Raw genomic sequence first — 7,430 nt, 5'->3', positions numbered from 1 at the left:
TTAAATCAAGCTTTTAAGTTGTGTTGTTCAAAGACTCCGTCAGTCTGAAGTGGGGGCTGAAACCCTCCACCATGCTAATGGGCACCTCAGTTTCTCCCCTTGCTACCTCGATTTTTGTCCTGAGATTTCAACATTATTTCATTGGCATCTTATAGGTTATAACAGCTAAAGGTTTTTGATGAACTAAATGCTTTATCATTAAATATTGTTGTTCCCTTATAGTTCTAGCAAACATAGATAGCATCTTTTGTGTGTTTGTTTTGAAATCTGTTTGGTGAGATAATAGAATCTTGGCTCTATTGTGATTGGGTACCGCTTTTGTCTCAATCTTTCTCTGTCTCTTGTTCCTCATCCTCATTACTTAAAAGTTCATTTTTAAAGACACATAAGATATGTGTATTTTTATTTTTGCTGTGTGGTAGGTGTTTTGCCTGAATGTGTGTCTGTGCACCATGTGTGCGCAGTGTCCAAGGAAGCTAGAGAGGGCATTGGATCTCCTGGAACTGGAGTTACACATGGTTGTGAGCCACTATGTGAGTGCTCGAAACTGAACTTGCATCTCATAGAAGAACAACCAGGATCCTTAACCAATGAACCATCTTTCTATCTCGTTTTAGCTACCACCAGGTTATTTTAGAGCAGGTTATAGCCACTTACATCACCTATCTTTTACTGGTTAAATACTCTATCTACTTTAAAAAGATTTATTTTTATTTTATGTATATGGGTATTTTGTCTGCAGTTATCTGTGCACTCTGTGTGTGTAGTTCCTGTAGAGGCCAGAAGAGGGCGTCAGATCCCCTGGAACCAGAGTCACAGACTTTAGTGAGCTGTCATGTGGGTATTGGGAATTGAAACTGGGTCCCCCTGGAAGAGTAGGAAGTGTTCTTAGCCACTGAGCCATCTTCCCAGCCCCAATTTACACATTTTATTGCCTATCTATTTGGATCAATTTCTGTTTCAATCTTTCTATTTGTTTAGCATTTGCTGTGTCTCCCCCATATTTTTTCCCTATTAGATGAAAGCATTTTTCTTTCCATAGGTTTTTTTCTCGTTTGTTTTGTTTCACTTTTCCTAATGATGCTTACTGCCGGCAGATGAGAATGAGCACTTCTGGGGGAAGGTGGGTGGTAGCCCACCCTGTCCGGGGCTGGGGCATCTCCAGAGTGTAGAGTCTCAAGCAGGTTCTTTGACTTTGGCCAGACAGCAGTCTTGGGGCCCAGATGTTGTGCTGGATGGGGTGGTCCATATCCTATACCACTCAAGGACCACTCCTGCACACTGGCCCTGAGAACCTGCCTGGGAGGACCCTGCAAGTCACAAATTTTCCAGTTCTGTCAACCCAAGCTTGTGTTCTGGGGTTGTACTTTCATCTCTTAGGGTTCAGATCTTCGTTTGATAGTTTCTGCCTACATGGGCCCACATCTCGGTGACTTCCTGGAGAACCAGGGTGTTTTGGATGAGGAGGTGAAGAGCATCAAGAAGATACACACACACACACACACACACACACACACACACACGGAGAGACACACACATACACAGACACACACATGCATACACACACAGAGACACATAGACACAGACACAGACACAGAGAGAAACACACAGAGACACATACAGACACACACACAGACACACAGACAGAGACACACATCTAGACAGACACACGTAAATACACGTAAATACACAAACACACAGGCACAGACACATAAACACACAGACACACAGACCCAGACCCAGACACACACACACACACACACACACACACACACACACACACACACACACCAGGAATGAAAGAAACAAGGGGCCATGAACTGAAACAGAACAAGCAAGACAGGGCATATATGGGAAAGTGTAGAGGGAGGAATCGGAAGGGGGATGTGATGTAATCACGGGATAGAGGACCACCTGACCAACCTCCGCGGGCTGGGCTAGCTTTCTTCTTCAGCACCCTCACACATGACAAGGTACAGTGGGTTTTTCTGATGCTGCTTGTATTTGAATGCTAAATCCTGGTCGCTTACTCACGTGGTGCCATGTGAACCTTCTCCCCAATTTAGCTGGTCAGTGAAAGGCTAGAGTCTGTGATTGGGCAGTGCAGAGAGAAAGGTGGGGCTGGAAGTTGAGGGGAGTAGCAGGTAGAGGAAGACGGAAGGTGAAGGAAGCCGCTCTGGACCAGGACCACACGGCTGGGAGAAACAGCAAGTAAAAAGGGATCTCATAGCTGGGGGAGGAGTTAGAGCAGCCCTAGATCTGCCCAATCTAGGCTTACGGCTCGTAATGAAAATAGCTGGATTGTGCGTCTCTTATGCAGCTCGTCAGGACTGTAAGATCTTAACTACAGCTAGGTGCTCCCTCCACACCCTGCCTGGCACCGGGCGAACTTGCCTCAGGACCTTCGCCTGCCTCTCTACACTAACTAGGCAGCCTTGTAACTGCCCACCAGCCCCCTCCAAGCCTTGGGTCAAGTGAAAAATAAACCCTTTCCAAACAGGAGACAAAAGCGTTCTTGACAGTTTTCAGGAATGCAGTCCATCGTTGCGGCGGCAGCCACAGAGTGCGGCCATGCACCTGAACCTAGAGCTGTTCGGAGGAGTCAGAGTCCGGCTGAATTCCCAGTCCCCCTGCCTCAGCCTCTCTATGCGGAAACCACAGGTGTGTTCCACTGTCTTCCTCGAAAGTGGTTTTTACCCACCAATATTTTAAGTCTAGTTTTATTGCCCGGGAATAAAACCTTATTGTATAGGTAGAGCCTGTTCCTAGTTACTGCTTTACTAATATCTTTGATACTGCTCTTATATTTCCAACTTTGTGACATCATTTTTCTTTCTTTATATATATTTTTAAATCTCTCCTTGGAGCTGTTTTAGAGAGATCTGCTGGTAGTAATGATTCCGGTGTCTGCCTTTTTGGAAATGCCTCCTGTAGCTCATATTTCTGAAAGATGGTTTTTCTGAGCACACAATACCAGCATGACGGGCATTCTTTTTTTTTTTTGCTTCATATTTTATAAATACCATTTCACTCGGAACGGGCTTTCAGGGTTTCTGGCAAGATAGCACTGTCTGTTTATTGACTATTTCTTTATAAATGATCTGTATTTTCTTGCTGGCTGCCTTTAAGATACTTGTGTTATTTGTAATATATATATATATATATGTATATAATGCTTTTATAAACTTATTTATTTTACATGGTTAGCTGAACTCCCTAAACCAAGCTTGCTTGTTTATTCATTCATTCACTCACTCATCCACTCATTCATTTACTCATTCATTCATTCATTCATTCATTCATTCACTCATTCATTCATTTACTCATTCATTCATTCATTTACTCATTCATTCATTAATTCACTCATTCATTCATTTACTCATTCACTAATTCATTCATTTACTCATTCACTCATTCATTCATTCATTTACTCATTCACTCATTCATTCATTTATTTTACATCCGGATTGTAGTTTCCTCTCCCTCCTCTCTTCCCAGTCCTCCCACCCCATCCATTGCCCCTCTGTTTCTCTTCAGAAAAGGGCAGGCCTCCCGTGGACATCGACCAGCCTTGGCATGTCAAGTTGTGGTAAAACTAGGCACCTCCTCGCCTATTGAGGTGAGACTGAGGTAACCCAGTAGGAGAAAAGGATCTCAAAGGCAGGCAACGGAGTCAGAGGCTGACCCCGCCACCTCTGTTCGCCTGGAGTCCGTCCCACAAGAAGATGGAGCTACACAATTGTTACCCAAGCATGTTGAAACGTGTCCTTCATGAAATCAAGTCATCCAAAATGCGGTCATGGGCAGGGATGGGTGTAGGAGTGGGGGAATGGGGTTTGGGGAGTGGGCTGTAAAGCCCCAACCCTTAGCTGAGAAGTGCAAGCAGCTGCTGGCTTCTAAGGAAGGAGAGTCAGTTTTCTTCAGGGGTGAGGCCCTTCAGAGGGAACCTACGCTCCAGTAGATACGCTCCAGTCATAAACATGCATTCAGTACCAAGTAGACATGGTCGGTTAAGAAAAGGAGATGGGGGATCATAGAGGAGAGAACGGAGGGTGGATTTGATCAAAACACATTATATGCATAGAATCATCAATCAAAACATTTTAAAGTATCAGTTCTGAGAGCTGGAGAGATGGTTCAGTAGTGTGGTTTTTTTGTTGTTGTTTTTTTGTTTTTGTTTTTGTTTTCTGCTCTTGCAGAGGTTCCTGGGTTCTGTTCCTGGAACTCGAATTGAGTGGCTCACAGTGACCTGTAACTATACTTCCTGGAGATATGGCTCTTCCTTCTGGCCTCTGTAGGACCCACATACAGAGAGAAGGATGGGGGGAGGGAAAGAGTGAGGGAGGGAATAGGGGAGAAATACCCATTTCCTCCTCCTTAGTCTCAGGAACAGGCTACTACAGCCAAACACACTTACCGAGCTAGGAGAGAGAGAGACTACCCACCAAGAGCCAATTACAGTGACTTCAAAGCAGAAGTCACAGCCCTGTGCTGACTGCCTTGACTTTCTCCTAGAGTGTGCTCCATAGCTTTCTGTTGTTGTAACAAAATGCCCGAGGCCATCAAGTTAAAGGAGGGAAGGTTTGTCTTGACTTACCCTTTGTTTCTGGTTGTGTGATAACATGGTGGGGGTGTGCCTGGCCTAGCATATCAGCTTACCTCATGACAGACGGGGCAGAAGGACGAGGGGTGGAGAGAAAGGGGCGGGGCACCAATAAATCATTTCGACACATACCTACCTCATTGATTATATCATCCAACAAGGTTCCACGTACAATATCACCACCATCTGGGGATGAAGGGTTCTCTGAACCTTTGAGGGAACATTCTAGATCTAAGCTATAATGCAGGGTAAGGGCATCTCCCAGATGAATGGTAGCTCTCCGGATTCCCCGTACTTGTATGGATAATACATTGGGCTACTTCTCCGGTAGGTTTCTCGGGAGCTGACATTTCAGCAGCTTGGCTTTCAGAGCCCCACAAGTCCTCTCAATACAGAGAAGCTATTGGGAATGGGGCTTGCCAAACTCTTCAGAGGTCCCCAAAGAGCCCTTACATTCCCCATCAATAAATAGCACCATGCGCTTTGCCCAGAAGCCTGTTAAACTTGCCTCTTCTCTTGGCCACGTGTTGCCTCATTGAGAAGAATGCCCTCCTGGTTTCCCATGATTCCTTTTGCCGATTTGTGACCTGAAGTCTTTGGAGGCCAGGGGAAGGGGCAGTCAGTGGGGTCAAGAGAGGCTTTGGGCTGTTGGTTTTGTTTTGAGTGCATTTTTAAAAACGCCCTCTGACGGTCTTCCTCTTTTCAAGTGGCAAGCTAGGATTAGATAATTCCTTCTTACTCTGTATTGGGTGAGTTTGAGGCAAGGTGGCCAGGGAAGCTTTTAAAAACGTTAATCATTGTTATAAATATTACTACTATTGTGTTGTGTGTGTGTGTGTTCATATATGTGTGCACACACAAATGTATATAGGCACCAGAAGGTAATCTCCAGGGCTGGAGAGATGGCTCAGCAGTTAAGAGCACTGATTGCTCTTCCCGAGGTCCTGAGTTCAAATCCCAGCAACCACATGGTGGCTCATAACCATCTGTAATGGGATCTGATGCTCTCTTCTGGTGTGTCTAAAGACAGTGACAGTGTACTTATATACAATAAATACATCTTTTTTTTTTAAAAAAAGAAGGTAATCTCCAGTATAGTTCTTCAGGCACTGTTCAACTTTTTGAGACAGAGTCTCTCTCTGATCTGGAACTTAACAAATACGTTGGGGTCTGTCTGCCTTTGGCCCCCAGGATTGGGGTTACAACCTGTGTCACCATGTCTAGCTCTAAGTGTTCTGGATCAAACGCAGACCCTCCTGTTTGCACGTCTTACTGACAGAGCCATCTCTGGATGGCTTAGCATTTTCTTTTAAAGGAGACAGATGTAATGGACGGTGTTCACGAGGGTAACCACACCCTTAGTTACAGTCGGTTCTGGGAAAAGTAGCCAAGTGCCCCTTACTTTTCTCTCACTGGAGACGAATGCATTAGAGAGCTGAATCACACATGTAATGTTATCAGAGAAAAATACACTTAGCCTAACGCCAGATACTGAGCAACGCTCAAGATCATGTGCTATTTTTAATTGCTATTTATGTTTTGGGCTTAACTTTTAGCCAGAGGGGCCAGACTACACCTCATGATCTAAATCTGGTCCTCGCATGTTTTCCTATGACCTGTGTGAACCGAGAATTGTTTTTGCATTTTTAAGTAGCCGTGGAAATGTATGAAATGCAAATGTTAAATAAGGCTCTACTGGAACACACAATGTCTATTCTTATTCTTATTAATTATTTCACCCTAAAATGATTGACTCAAGTGGTTGTGACAGAGACAAAATGACTTGCAAACTCTCAATTCTTTATCTTCCTTACAGGAGGAACTTGCCAAAATGCCCGCCAGGCTTTTACATCCGTCGAGTCCCACAAGTATCACGAATATTTGTTGTGTCTGTTTTAGATTGTGTCCGTCTTTAATTTTTTTAAAAATGATTTATTTATTTTTATTCTGTGAGTACGTATGTTGCCTGCATGTATGTCTGTGCACCGTGCACATGCGCGACCCTTGGAGGGCAGAAGAGAACCGTACTCCTCTGGAACTGGAGTTAGAGATGGTTCTGAGCTGCCACGTGGGTGCTGGGAATCAAACCCAGGTCTTCTGCAAGAGCAGCCAGTGCTCTTAACCATTGAGCAATCTCTCCCTCCCCAGACACACACACACACACACACACACACACACACACACACACACACACTTGTGCACCCAAACTTATACAAACACACACACATACACACACACTTGTGCACACAGACTTAAACACACACACACTTGTGCACACAAACTCATGTCTGTTTTGTTCACCATTGCTTTTCTGGGTACAGAGTTTTGATATTTGTTCCTCCCTTGCGACCCAGGCGTATGGGCCTCTCCAGCATGGCCACAGTGATTGTGTCACCAGTGTGTGAGATCTCTTCCAAGATTTTCAGTCTTCAACCAGGCCATCCTCATGTGACTGGGGCCATGGGTGGGCTCCCTGAGGAATTCTTTGGGGTTCCTTGTTTACCAGGCTTAGCTGGTTATCTTAGAATCCAGACATCCACTGGACGCCCAATGGCAAACACGTGAACAGATTTGGAAAGTATATATCCTTCATTTTATACTTGACATATGTCAGAGGTCATATGTCACACTCCATGGGCACCCTGAAGTAGGGTCCATCTTTTTCTACATCTGTGCTGTAGGACTGTGTTAACCAGCTTCCTGTGTCTTTGAACCCCTCTCCTCCCTTCAGAGTGTTAGTTTGTTCCAGAGAGAGGAGAATCTTTAGTCACACAGACATAGTCTCCCATTCAAGCACTAAACAGGCCTGATGCTGCTTAGCTTCTGG

The 7,430-nt window shown here is 44.7% G+C and overlaps 1 long non-coding RNA gene across 1 annotated transcript; it reads left to right on the top strand.

Annotated features, from left to right (window-relative positions):
* The first annotated feature begins 2,139 nt into the window (after positions 1–2,139).
* LOC148002351 (uncharacterized) lies at positions 2,140–6,546 on the top strand. The gene is made up of 3 exons (XR_015634866.1): positions 2,140–2,211; positions 2,523–2,661; positions 3,538–6,546. It is a non-coding gene; the product is annotated as an uncharacterized LOC148002351 (long non-coding RNA).
* Positions 6,547–7,430: the final 884 nt, after the last annotated feature.

The sequence above is a fragment of the Rattus norvegicus genome, chromosome 12 (assembly GCF_021556685.1).
Source record: "Rattus norvegicus strain SHRSP/BbbUtx chromosome 12, alternate assembly SHRSP_T2T, whole genome shotgun sequence".
In the NCBI taxonomy this organism is placed as follows: Eukaryota; Metazoa; Chordata; class Mammalia; order Rodentia; family Muridae; genus Rattus; species Rattus norvegicus.
This window is presented reverse-complemented; position numbering and strand designations above follow the sequence as displayed.